Source organism: Atractosteus spatula (assembly GCF_055471065.1).
Source record: "Atractosteus spatula isolate fAtrSpa1 chromosome 10 unlocalized genomic scaffold, fAtrSpa1.hap1 SUPER_10_unloc_13, whole genome shotgun sequence".
Taxonomy (NCBI): domain Eukaryota; kingdom Metazoa; phylum Chordata; class Actinopteri; order Semionotiformes; family Lepisosteidae; genus Atractosteus; species Atractosteus spatula.
In genome coordinates this window covers 119130-132398 of record NW_028296616.1, presented here as the reverse complement: position 1 = coordinate 132398, position 13269 = coordinate 119130, and the positions used below count along the sequence as shown (strand labels likewise).

Here is a 13269-nt window from a genome sequence, read left to right as displayed (position 1 = left end):
GGGGCTGTTCCGCGGTGGTCGCTGCATGGGCTGGCTCCTCTTCCCCCTCGCTGGACTCCTCCGTCGCCGCCTCGGTCAGCCGGCAGGGCGCACTGCATCTGCTGGCACTTCCAGGCACCCCGAACACGGCCTCAGCCCGTGTAGCAAGGGCCAAGGCCTGCTCCAGCGATGCCAGCACTGCCAGCTGTACGTGGCGCTGCAGCTCCTCGGGTGAAAGGGCCTTGAGAAAGGCCTGGAGAGCCATCTCCCGCTGCGCCTCCCGGGGAAAAGCTGGGTATCCTCGGCGGGCGAGGAACATGACATCAGCGGCAACCGGGCCCAGTCGCTCTCCTGGTCGGCGCCGCAGCAGGGCCAGCCTCTCCCGCATCAGATCCGGCACCTCCTCCACGCCTAAGCGCAGCCGAAGAGCTGCTGCCAGTGCCGCATATTCTCCTCAGTCCCCCTCCGGGAAATCCAGGAGCACCAGGCAGGCTGCTCCTTCCAGCGCCACAGCCAGGTTCCAGCCATTCGTTTGGGCTGCGAGCTGGAACTGCCTTAGGTTTCCCAAGGCGCTTCCCAGTTGTAGAAACCGGATCACACCCGCGCCGATGAGTGTGGGAATCGCTGGTCGGCTCCGGCAGGGAGGGTATCTTCTCTCTGGGGTATCTGCTGGCCAGGAGTAGCAGCCAGTTGCCCCAATTCTACCGGCAGAACCACTACTAAGTAGCCCTGGTACTGTGGGCTGTGGCCACCTGTCGCACCCAGGAGTTGCTCAGGCTCCTTATGTGCGTTGCCGGTGGGTTCTGTCTCTTTTAGAGTCAGCCAGCGCTTGACAGAATCGGTTAATGTCTGCCACGGTTTGTCCATCCTGCCCGCTTCTGACACCAATGTAGCATTTACAGGTTCTTCTCAGGACAAAGGACCAATGGAGATGAGATAAATGAACCAAACGATAGCTTTATTCTTTAGCAACCACACAAAACCAAACACAGAATATACACACACATGAGGAGACTGACTGAGCATGTAAACATCTTTAGGGTGGTAATTACTTAACAACAAGCTATACACTTATAAGACTACACAGGACACTAGAACTACTATGACATTATTTACACAGGTAGGGTCAGCTGCTGGTCATCGTGCTGACCCTCAGACTCTCCCCGGCTACAACTCCCAGCCTGCCCAGCGGTACTATGAGCGCCTAGGGGCGCTTCCTCTTCACAACCGGGAGAGGGCGTTACAATACGTATATTTGACGAATCACTGCCCACTGGCGTTGCTTTCCAGACACCACAACTATTCACGATGAATCTTATGAAAACACATCTTTATGAATAATAGTATTATTTATTAATAGTTAACTTTAATGTATATCTTTATTAGTAGCTGTATTAGAGGTAATGCATGTACAGCCTTTATTATGTGATAGTGAATTTGCAGGTATACTGGGGAGGGAAGAGAACTGAAATTAAGGAAATACATATTTAAAGGGGGTGTAAGTCTTACATCCGTTCTGTCACATCTGGTTGTTAACTGAATAGATTTGTGGTATTATTTATTGTGTTTGAACTCTATACTTGTGTTTCTCAGGAGACAGCAGAAATATTGGCGATCTGTGGCTACAGAAAATAGTGTGAACTTTATAGGCAAATGTAAGGTTACGTTAAAGAAAAAAAACTTATTGTCACCTTTATCAACGTGATTATTTAAGACAGTTGTTCGGAACAGTATCTCTTCTCATATCTGTGGCTGTTGTCCTACAACAACGGTGGTGAAACAGGCAGAATGTGTGGAAAGAACTGGAGATGGAACAGGAGACTCATCCAGTCAATAGTAAGGTTGTGTAGGACCGCACACACTAGGGGACAGTGTTGAGTAGCGTGGTTTAAAAGCTTCAGGAGCCAGACAGGAATCGACCCTGCAATCTTCTGATCCGAAGTCAGACGCGTTATCCATTGCGCCACTAACCCTACTGTCGCTTTAGTCAACTGCACTACAGTGAGCTCAGAGCCGCTACTAGTAATGCATTGCCCCGTCCACATTTTCTCAATTAGATTCACGTGTTTTTTACGTGTGTCTAATTACTACGTCTTTCGTTTTGTCTGGTTTTAAAAAAAATGTCTCTTTAAAACAGACAAAGGGTTTATGTGTCTCCCTGAAATTCACACACGAGGGAAGTCACACGAGGAAGGAAAGATATCGCGTTTAAAAAGAATCGGGAGTGGAGACGCCAGCGATTGAAAACGAAGCTTCATAGAGTACGTGCGCGCTACCACTGAACTAAACTCCCGATACCGAGTTTTTTCCGCAGGTCCTTAATTGTGTTAGGAAGAGTGAACCGTCAACAGTGCACATTTTAAAGGTCAAAGCAAGACAATCAGACGTGAGGATAGATCAGAACAGGAGCCTCTGCTTCTCTGTTTGCTGAGCGTTTGGTGAACGTAAAAGTGAAAGACAAATTCGCTGTTTTCACTTTTTAATTAAGGAGCAAGAAAACACCATCCTTCGAGCCGGATTCAAAACAGCGACATAATCGCCCGCTGCTTTTTTTAAACAGTTTTACGCTCTAGCAACTGAGCTATGGAAAGGTCAACTTAAAACGCCCACGTTTTGTCATACGCGTAGCCCAATGTAGTGTACTGTTTCTGTTTATTTAAATCCCAGTTCGACATCAAAATACTCAGTCCCATAGTCTCTTTTAGTAGAAGAAATAGACCAGGATTCTACTGTATATTCTACCAGAGATCTTACAATTCGTTTGAAGGGATATCAGTGCAGGCAGAAATTGACTCTTTTTCTAGTGGAATCAGGATCATACAAAACCTTTCTTTTGAAATGAGAAGAGGATCATGTTGACACTCAAAACATCCCTGCCTTTGTTTCTTTCGAGGACTAATGGATTATTGAGGTGCAAACATCGGTTCAAATCAAAACTCCGCTACTGCAGTTGCTTCTTGGAGAGTTTCTTCAAATCTTTCAACTGAACGTCGATATCTTGGGATATTAACGATGATATACAGAGTGGTTTTCTTTTGATCGAAAATTTTATTAAAATATGAGCCTCTTTTACCTTTGTCTTGGATGTTTCGCAAGGTATAATACTTTCCCTTGCATCCTCAGATAAACATTCTAAATACCACAAAGTTACAATATATGGAATAGCATTTACTTTTACATATATTTTAAAATTTACTCTTATTTAAAGCTACATTTAGTGCTAGGTAAAGATAACGTTGCTAATACTGATGTAGTAGAAATGTAAGATGAATTGATAGCTTTATCTGAGGTAAAAAAAAGTCCTAAAAAGCCTCCTGTAACAGGTAAGGACTCATATCTAGATTCAACTCCAAACGTTGCTATTGCATTGCATATTATTTAAACACGACCTGTTTCAGCTTCTGGGGAGAGCAGTTTTTCCTAATTGAAATTAACAAGAACATTTTTCAAGATGCACCATGTCCCAAAACCGTTCATCAGGACTACTATTAATATCAGGTGAAAGCAGTACAAAACATAAGTGTAACCTAAATATTAAGAGACTATTGTCTGTCAGCTACTGTTGTAAGCCATGTTCAGCCAACGCTAGAAATATTACTGCTCTACTACAGTAGCGAAAGTGCACAAACCCGACTTAGAAATGGATCACAAGTTTGTCATTTCAAACTCAAGACGACGAGGAGGGGATTCGAACCCACGCGTGCAAAGCACAATGGATTAGCAGTCCATCGCCTTAACCACTCGGCCACCTCGTCGAGAAAGTCAGCCCCTTCGGACATGAGTTGGCGCGCTCAAGATCATCTTTCTTCATTCTTGATGGTCATTTTCCTCTTCCACCTGCCATTTCACTATTTTGCTTGAGTGATGTCAATCCACCAGGCGTGTCCTGTGCTTCAGTGGCGAGTATAGAGGACACCCTGTTGTACACGGAAAGCACATTGATCTCCTTGGATATGAAAAGTGCCAGATAAAAGCCATTTCTCATCCTGTCTCTTAGTATCAAGGCTGCTAGTGCATGAAAAGGAGGCAACTTGCTCGGCGAGCAGGCTCAGCGCACACCGAACGCAGATGTCTCAGAGCGGTATGTCCACGTGGCTGTAAGCATAGTGCTCTGCCGGCGCCGTGGTTTAGCTGGTTAAAGCACCTGTTTAATAAAGAAGAAATTCTGTGTTCAAATTCTAGCGTAACCTTTCTTCCTGTCTTGTTTTACAGAACAGATCATTTGGGACACTCACAGAGGGCTTGATTTGGTTTAATGCATGTATTCATTTCCTTTGTGGAACTTTTTTAAATCATATATCTTATGAAAGATGAAATGTGAGCGAATTTTGTGTTCACCAAAAGTATGTAAATGCCAAAAAGCGGCGGGTAAGCGTTTCTGTGGTGCATTTGGTTGGCGTGTTCGGCTCTTAACCCAACGTTGGGTGTTTTAAGCCCACCCAGGGACGCACTTCCTCCCATAGTAAACATCATCACCACAGATATTTAATTTGTCCGCAAAACCTTAACTATTTTGATATTTGCAGTAGTAAACAATTGAGGGTTGGTCAGAGGTAAAGACTGCGATAGAGTCAACATTACCGGGAATTTCCAATAATTACCGACAAGGGCAACTTCCAAGCAGATAGTATTCACCCATGGAAATTTATGTTCCAATGTGTGGCGGGAGAATTCACTTATACTCCTGTTGCATCCTCAGCTAAAATAATTAAAAATACAGTGCAAAATTATCTGAGAACTTGACAAGCAAAAACGACAGATCGCCGGAGTTATATTTTAATATTTTCGTATATTTACCTTAATTTGAATTCTAAATGTTAACCTAGTGCTGTTCAATATAATGTAATTTTGTTGTACTTTTAAAATATTTTAGCTGAGGATGCGAGGGAGGATATTACACCTTGCCAAACATCTAAAATAACTGTAAAAGAGGCTGGCATTTTAATAAAACAGGCGATCAAAAGAAAGCTACAAATAGTATGGTATTATGCTCAATATCCCTCGATATTAAAAGTCAGATGAGGAATTTGAAGAAACTATCAAAGAAGCAACGGCAATAGCAGAGGATGTTGATTTTGAACCAATGTTTGCACGTCAATAATCCAGCAGTCTTCGCTTGCCAGACTTCCTCAAGATATTCGGTGTTCTATACAGAAAATCGAAAATAAAGCGCAAATGTGGCAAGAGGGGTGGTCCGAAGCAAAGACTGCGGTAGTGGAGGAAAAAACTCCGCACGATGACTCGTGTCTAATATTCGGCCCCTGAAAGGCATCATATTCGTTGAATTGCTTGTCAGCGTGTGATTTCGCAATGCCTGTGTACGGGCTTATAATTCCGGAATATCAATGGTCAGACGCTTACGATGAGTGATTGTGTTTTGTATTATTTAGATAATTGAAAATAAAACATTTTCAAATTTACAGCTCGAATGAAATAAAAAAGTTCATTTATCTCTTTTTTTAACAACATTGCCATAACTATTCAGATACATCAGAATAGTAACTGAACGTGACAGGACTTTATTGGATTTTAGGAAATTTATTTTTGCGCATCTTCGCCTACGATCAGGAATACCTTCCTGTTTTCAGCGTGTTTATTGTTTCTGCCTGTGATCTCGGAAAGAAAGACCCAGTAAATGTTCACCGAGTTTGCTGTGGTTTGAGAGGAGTGTATGAAGGTAATAAAGGAGGGAGGACGCGCGCATTCCGCATGGGGAGCGCAGAGTAATGAGCCGCACCTGCAGCTCGCTGAGTCTTTTCTCATATAACCGCTCAGCCTGGACACACAGCGCCTCCAGCCTGTGTTGGAGATTTGCAGTTCAGAAAACAGCTGTGTCGAGCAGAAACTGATCTTCCTGCTTTAGTTAAGGTTATTGGACGGTTACTGTGGGGGTATAGCGCTTGTATCTCTCTTCTCTGGCTAAACACTATCTACTGTAAAGTATAGAAATAGACAGAAGCTGAAATACAGCTACAAATACTTCAGTAAGGCCAGGCACATAGGAAAGTTTAATACACATGTTCTATGAATCACTTTGCCTAGATTTTCGAACTCTGTTCGAGCTCTGATATACTGTAATCGTCTCGGCTCCTGCCGCTGTCACTGGGAGAGTGACTGCATTCCGTAGGGCTACAGGTTGATTTCACAATGCCACATTTAGTGAAATACAGGAGAAACCGCAAGGAAAACAATGTTTTAATAAATCTTCTTCTGTTTTTTTTTTATTGCGGTCTTTCACATTTGAATGCATACCTTGCAGTAAATCTTTCCAGATTACAGGCAGCCCAAACAGTTCTTAAGGCAGAATTCGAAGCCTATTTGACTTTCTGCTGATCACATTGAAGAGTTCACGAAGCATTTCCCTGCCTATCATGTGTCCGCAAACTGGTTTCTCCATTTTTCCGTGTTAGCGAGCACAACAGTCGGGAAACATGTAAGATAGTAGCTGTAAGGAGTGGGATATGAACCCACCCGTCTATTCAGAGGACCGGGACACCCAAGCAAGGAAAGACAAGAGTTCTTGAGTTTGGCGCCTGAGACCACTCGGCCATCCTGACGAGCTAGATAAAACGGTCTGTTAAAAGCACCAGTAAAGTAAATGCTTTGCAGGAGACGCGCCAAGTTCCCTGTTGGAGCCTAAACGGTTCGCGGAAATCAAATTTTCGGATCGATTCAGAGTGTGCTTTACAGCCTTTGTGTAATATTTTGATCTGCTAGGGTGCAGTCGTCTTCACAATCTGGATTATCTCATAAAGAGCGACGTCAGTGTAAAACAGCTATCATTTTTAAGAACAGACGTTGTTTTGCATTATTCTAATTGGTTTATTTTCCTGATTGCAATGTATTGTGAAGCATAAAAGCCAGCTGCATAAATCTCTAATTCGCGTCTTTGATGAAGGCGTTTCAAATAGCAGCCAGTGCAGGATTAACGCTTTTAGAGCATGTATTACATTGTAAATAGTAATACATAAGCTTAAATTCGCACACTGTTATTTAGACAGTGCCAACCAGTCTGACCTCCTACAACTTTCTGTGCCGGCTGACTAGGTCTTACAGCAGCTGCAGCCAGAGTAGCCGTAATGGCAACACAGTGCTTGGAGTTCGGCTATTCTTCTGCAGAACCAGCGGTATCGGAATATATTGATCCGCATAAGAAGCGCTTTCGGTTTCTGATCGTTTTTATTGAGCGCTGCTCTAAACTTTACATTTGCTCGTACTAGTTTTCCCTATGAACAAAACACATTTCCCTAATTACATGATTTCACTTTTTTCTTTTCAACAAGTAGAAATAAATAAAATATAATTCCATATAAAAGCCCCAGGCAGGATGGTTGGTGGTCTAAGGCGTTGCATTCAGGTTGCAGTTTCTCCTTGAGGCGTTTGTTGAAATTCCACTTCTGACAAAGAAGTTAGAGTAGAAACGATAAAATCCCTAGGTAGAAAACATCTCTCATTTCACGTGTTTAATGTTAATTGTCTCAGTGGTTGCCTCGGTGATTGATGGATCTTCTCTCTTGCAGGGTAACGGCAAACGTCTTCAGAGAGGGAGTTTCACACGCACGGCTTTTCTTCATCAAGAGCGGAGACAACAGAAACAGACTTCAAACTGAAATGAATTACTTCTTGAGCGTTTATGACCGTCTATAAAAAGCTGAGAGCAGGTGAAAACGTCTTTTGAAATGAGGAAATGTCTGCTGACAGTAAACAGAGCTCACGCTGAGCTCCGGACAAGTGCTCCTCGTTAGTACAGTGCTGAGTACCCCCGCTTGTTGCGCGGGAGACCGGGGTACGTTTCTGTGACAGGGCGCTGGTTTAATTTTTTAACAACCTGACTTCACTTAGAAAGTGTGTACTGTGTTCTAAGTTTCGGACTAGTTAGTGTGGTAGAATATGGAGATCATCCCCAGCTCTGAGCTCAAATGCAACAACATGTCATGCTGAACAAAGTCAGAGCCCAGCTGAACTCAGTGTAGTGCTCAGGACTCAGGAGCATTGTTGAGTTCTAATTAGTACGAACTGCAGGGGTTCTGAATCAGAACATTTCAATTTATCTGATCAGTAAATTAAAATGCAGGACACTGTAAAATAGGATTATTACTGTGTCTCTGTCTCGTTTGTCCCTCACAGTTTAAAATATACCAGAAAGGACACACAACTACTAATGTGATACTTATTGGAAATAGTCCCAAAACAAGCACGTCTGGCAGCTGGTAGACTCCTGTAATTTTGCAGTGACAGAACACTTAGATTTGCAATCTATTTAAATATGAATTTACTAAATTTCAGTTCTCTTCACTCCCCGGCATAACTTAACTCTCACTGTCGCATACTAAAGGCTTATATGCATTAGCTGTGATAAAGCTTCTAATAAACACATACTGAAACTTAGTTTTGTTCCTCATGATCCTCTTCTCGATCCAAATGAAATGTTTAATATGATCCCCCGAGAAAAAAAATGAGTCCATTTCTGCCTGGCTGGAATGATTGATGCCTCATCAAACATTTTGTAATATCCCCGGAAGTTTATACAGTAGAATCCTGGTTCGTCGGTTAAATTCAAGGTAAAAAAGACTAAGGAAACGAGTGGGAAACGATGTCGATCTGTGATTTAAATCATCCGGAACATTGCACAACATTGGGCAGTATGTGACAGAGAGCAGCACCTGACATCCCTTCGATAGCTCAGCTGGTAGAGTGAAGGACTGTAGTGGGAACAGCTGGGAATCCTTAAATTGCTAGTTTGACTCCGGCTCGAAGGAAGGTACTTTAATCAAATAGTTAAAATAGCGAATCTGTTTCATTCAGACATTGATCAAAAGCTCAATAAATGAAGCAGAGGCTCCTGTTCTGAATTCAGCTCACGTCTGATTGTCTTGTTTTGGCCAAGATCTGATCTTTCAATTAAGGGACTACTCTGTCTGCTTTGTAATTCAAAAATACATACAAATGTCAAGTTTTTTGTAGATATAAAGGTTTTCTCTGTTTTCAAAGGATAGCTACTTAATTGGCTTTATGATTTGGTATTGATTTTGTATCGTTGTATTATTAAGTTTGTGCTTTCTGTGTTTTTATCGTATTGTGAACTTATTTTTTAAACAAATGCTTACAAAGGCAGACAAGGCACACATCTGTTTATACCAGCGGTGAATTGTACATTTTTATTAAGTACAATCTACTGTGCACTTTTGGGAGTATAACAGGTTCGATATAAAGTGGCAAAAATATAAAAGGGAAAAATACCCCAGACTGCGTGTAAGGGCGTCGTTGTGACTGTTTTATTTTTAGATAAAGATGGCGTACTGTGCACAAAATGTTGCAGAAACACAATCTGATATTTTAATAACTATTATTTTAATAATTTGACAAGTATGAGGCCCCGGATCCAAATCTTCAGTCCTGATATTTTTAAAAATGATATCTTCCCTTCCTCTCGTGGAAGTCACACGATGTGAACAATTGTTTTTTTTTCACGTTGCGATCCAAAGAGCCTCAGACGCACAGTCAACAGTAACCAAACCAGGATGGATTCTGCTGGGAGCCGGACTGAGCTCATCCTCACTCCCTGTGTTGAAAACAGAATTATCTCTTCCCCGAACATCGTCTACAGCTGCTAGATATTGCTCTGCGTCCTACTGCTCCAGCAATTCCTTTGACCAAAGACAGATCACTTGTGCGCTTTTAACCTTCTTGCAGCTACAGGCGAGACTGAAGCTGGAGATGTGAAGGCACCCGCTGGTGCATGTTCTCCAAATTTCACAATCGCGACAGACTTCTCTTTTTTAAAAAAAAGTAGATATAGCCCTGAAAAAAGCATTAGCTTTATCAGTTTTTACATTCATCAAACATGATATTTTTATTACATTTGTTTAAACATATAGAGCGCTTTTCTGGACACTCCACTCAAAGCGCTTTAGAGGTAATGGGGACTCCCCTAGTGCGCCAGAACACTCACCACACATCAGCTATTAGTGGGGAGGAGAGCAGAGTGATGAAGCCAGTTCAGAGATGGGGATTATTAGGAGGCCATGACTGGTAAGGGTCAATGGGAAATTTGGCCAGGATGCCGGTGTTACACCCCTACTCTTTCGAGAGACGACCTGGGATTTTTAATGACCACAGAGTCAGGACCTCGGTTTTACGTCTCAGCCAAAGGACGGCGCCTGTTCACAGTCCAGTGTCCCCCTCATAATACTGGGGCATTAGAACCCACACAGACCCGCCCAGCGACAGAAACCAGACGGTACCGTGTGTCGGGCTCGGCTGCGAGCAGGACAATGACGTTACGGGGACAAAGTAGAGAAAATCAAAACGGTTCTATAAAAGACCTGTGTCAGCTGTCAGTTCACAGTCTGGACTCTAAATCCACTGATCCAATTTCAAATATCTCTAACACCTGAGATGCGGCTTCTTTCGAGTATTTATTCAGGAGAACATTATGTTAATCATATAGATGACACGTTTAATATATTCAGGTGGGTAGCTACGTCAGCATTCGAATCTGCAAAGGAACAAGTAATACTGTAGGTTTATTCCATGCTGAAAATAGAAGAGAGAAAACAAACCTGAAGAAGGTTTCACAGCTGAAACGTTATGTTTTCTCTCTTCTCTTTTCAGCATGGAATAAACCTATTCCCAGTGGGCGGTGATTCGTCGAATATACGTATATTCACAGCGAAACTACGGCTATACGTATATATACGTCGTTGCGACGTATAATCAACGTCGAATTGCAACCGTAAAATTGACGACATTAATAAACGCATATATAACGTCGAAAACACATCTAACACAGTGCCTGAGGCTTTTTACTGTATATATCGTGTGTGCCGCAACTAGGAGTATACGGCACTCTGCATAGTGTACGAAGTAAATTTATTTTATTATTTTATTAATAAATATAATAAATAAATTAATTACTGCGAAAATAATTTACTTCGTACACTGTGCAGAGTGCCATATACTCCTAGTTTTAAAACTGACAAAAATGTAGAAAACACGTTTCTCACTTAGAATTTAAGATGGGGGTGGGGTATTACTAGTAGCGGCGCAGAACTCACCATGGTGCAATTCATTTACGTGACGGGCTAGTGGTTTAATGGATAACGCGTCTGATTTCGTTTTATAAGATTGTCGATTCGACTTCTCCCGGGGTTTTGTGATTTAAATCAGGCTTTTTGTGCAGTGTGCCTTTTCTCTTGTCGTGGTCAAGATGATTCGCTGCATAAGCTCCTGACTGGGTGTTTTGTACTGCTCTGTTATTTCATTCAGATTACTTAAGTGGTGTACAGATAAAACCCAACTGCGTGGTGTAATTTCCGGGTTCGGCAAACACATGCAACACAGCACCTGCAAACACATCAGCTGATCTCGACGTGAGTTGAACACACAACTTTCTGATCTGGAGTCAGACACGCCACCGTTGCACCACTAGGTCACTCGCCACAAGTGCTTTTAACTCCCCCAAAGAGAAAAATCAGCGTCCCTGAAAAAGATTTTTTTCATTCTCTCCTGTGAGGAGCGCCGCTCTTCCAACGAGGGTCTCTTCTTCCCAGACCACAGATTATTCTTCCCGCCAGTCTCTCTCACAGAGAGCAGACACACCGTCTCCACTAATGTGTTTACTACATCTATATATCTGACCCCCTACAGCCCCGATATACAGCCCGGATATTCGATATTCCCCAATAAAGAACAAAAAATATTCCTGGATAGGATATTTACCACCAGCCTCGTGAACATCTCATCTTGACCTCTTCAAGGAGGAGCACAATTAACACAGAATCCTCTCTCCATTTAGCAAATAACACAAAACACTGTTTACATGTCAAGACAGAAAACCAGGCTGCTCCAGGTGAGGCTTAAACTCACAACCTCGGCATGACCACTAATGATGTCATTTTACATGGCTTGAACCAGGAAAGAGTTTGGAAGTTATGTCAAGAAGTTATGGTGTTGTTTTAATACTTGCCTACTCTTATAATTTTTCGGTCAAATCTTTTATTTGGGAGTACTTTCAATTGATGTTAATCCTTGTCCCGATGCACGATTCTGGGCCATGGTGCATCTTGAATAATGTTCTTATAGGCTTCAGTTTGGAAAAGTGCGCTCTTCAGAAGCTACCGAAACCGCTAATGGTTACATAACACTTAATGCAAAAGCAACGGTCGGGTTTGAAAAAGAATATTACTTGCTATGAATACAAACACTGTTACAGGAGGGGTGTTAGGGCTATTTTAGCTTAGATCATCCATTCATCTTACATTTCTTCTCCATCTATATCAACAGCGAAATCGCTACTGAGCGCTAAAGGCAGGTCCTGGCAATACAATCTTCTTAAGAAAACATTTTTCAAACTATTTCTACTACCATACGTCAAGTAAAAGATACCGATTGCACGCAACTAATAAAATCTCTTTTCCAGGGACGTTGTAGCTAGATGCAAATTACAATCGAAAATGTATCAGCTTTAAAATTTTCTTTTGGATCCACAGGATGATCAGCATGAACCATCAAAGAGCCTGTAGCTGCAAGAAGGTTAAAAGCGCACAAGTGATCTGTCTTTGGTCAAAGGAATTGCTGGAGCAGTAGGACGCAGAGCAATATCTAGCAGCTGTAGACGATGTTCGGGGAAGAGATCATTCTGTTTTCAGCACAGGGAGTGAGAATGAGCTCAGTCCGGCTCCCAGCAGAATCCATTCTGGTTTGGTTACTGTCAGACTGTGCGTCTGAGGCTCTTTGGATCGCAACATGAAAAAAAAAGAACAAAAAACATTTGCTCACATCTTGTGATTTCCACGAGAGGAAGAGAAGATATCACAAAAAAAAAAATCAGAACTGAAGATTTGGATCCGGGACCTCGTACTTGTCAAATGATTAAAATAATAATTATGAAAATATCAGGTTGTGTTTCTGCAACATATCGTGCACAGTACGCCATTTTTTTCTAAAAATACAGTAGATTGTACTTAATAAAAATGTACAATTCATCGCTGGTATAAACAGATGTGTGCTGTGTTTGCCTTTGTAAGCATTTGTTTAAAAAAGAAGTTCACAATATGATAAAAAACACAGAAAGCACAAACTTAATAATATAACGATACAAAATCAATACCAAATCATAAAGCCAATTAAGTACCTATCCTTTGAAAACAGTGACATTTGTATCTACTTTTGAATTACAAATCAGACAGAGTAGTCTCTTAATTCAAAGATCAGATCTTGGCCAAAACAAGACAATTAGATGTTAGCTGAATTCGGAACAAGAGCCTCTGCTTCATCGTTTATTGAGCT

The 13269-nt window shown here is 42.0% G+C and overlaps 1 non-coding gene across 1 annotated transcript; it reads right to left on the bottom strand.

The window, feature by feature from the left end:
* Window positions 1–3652: 3652 nt before the first annotated feature.
* trnas-gcu (transfer RNA serine (anticodon GCU)) lies at window positions 3653–3734 on the bottom strand. Its single transcript has one exon. It is a non-coding gene; the product is annotated as a tRNA-Ser (tRNA).
* Window positions 3735–13269: the final 9535 nt, after the last annotated feature.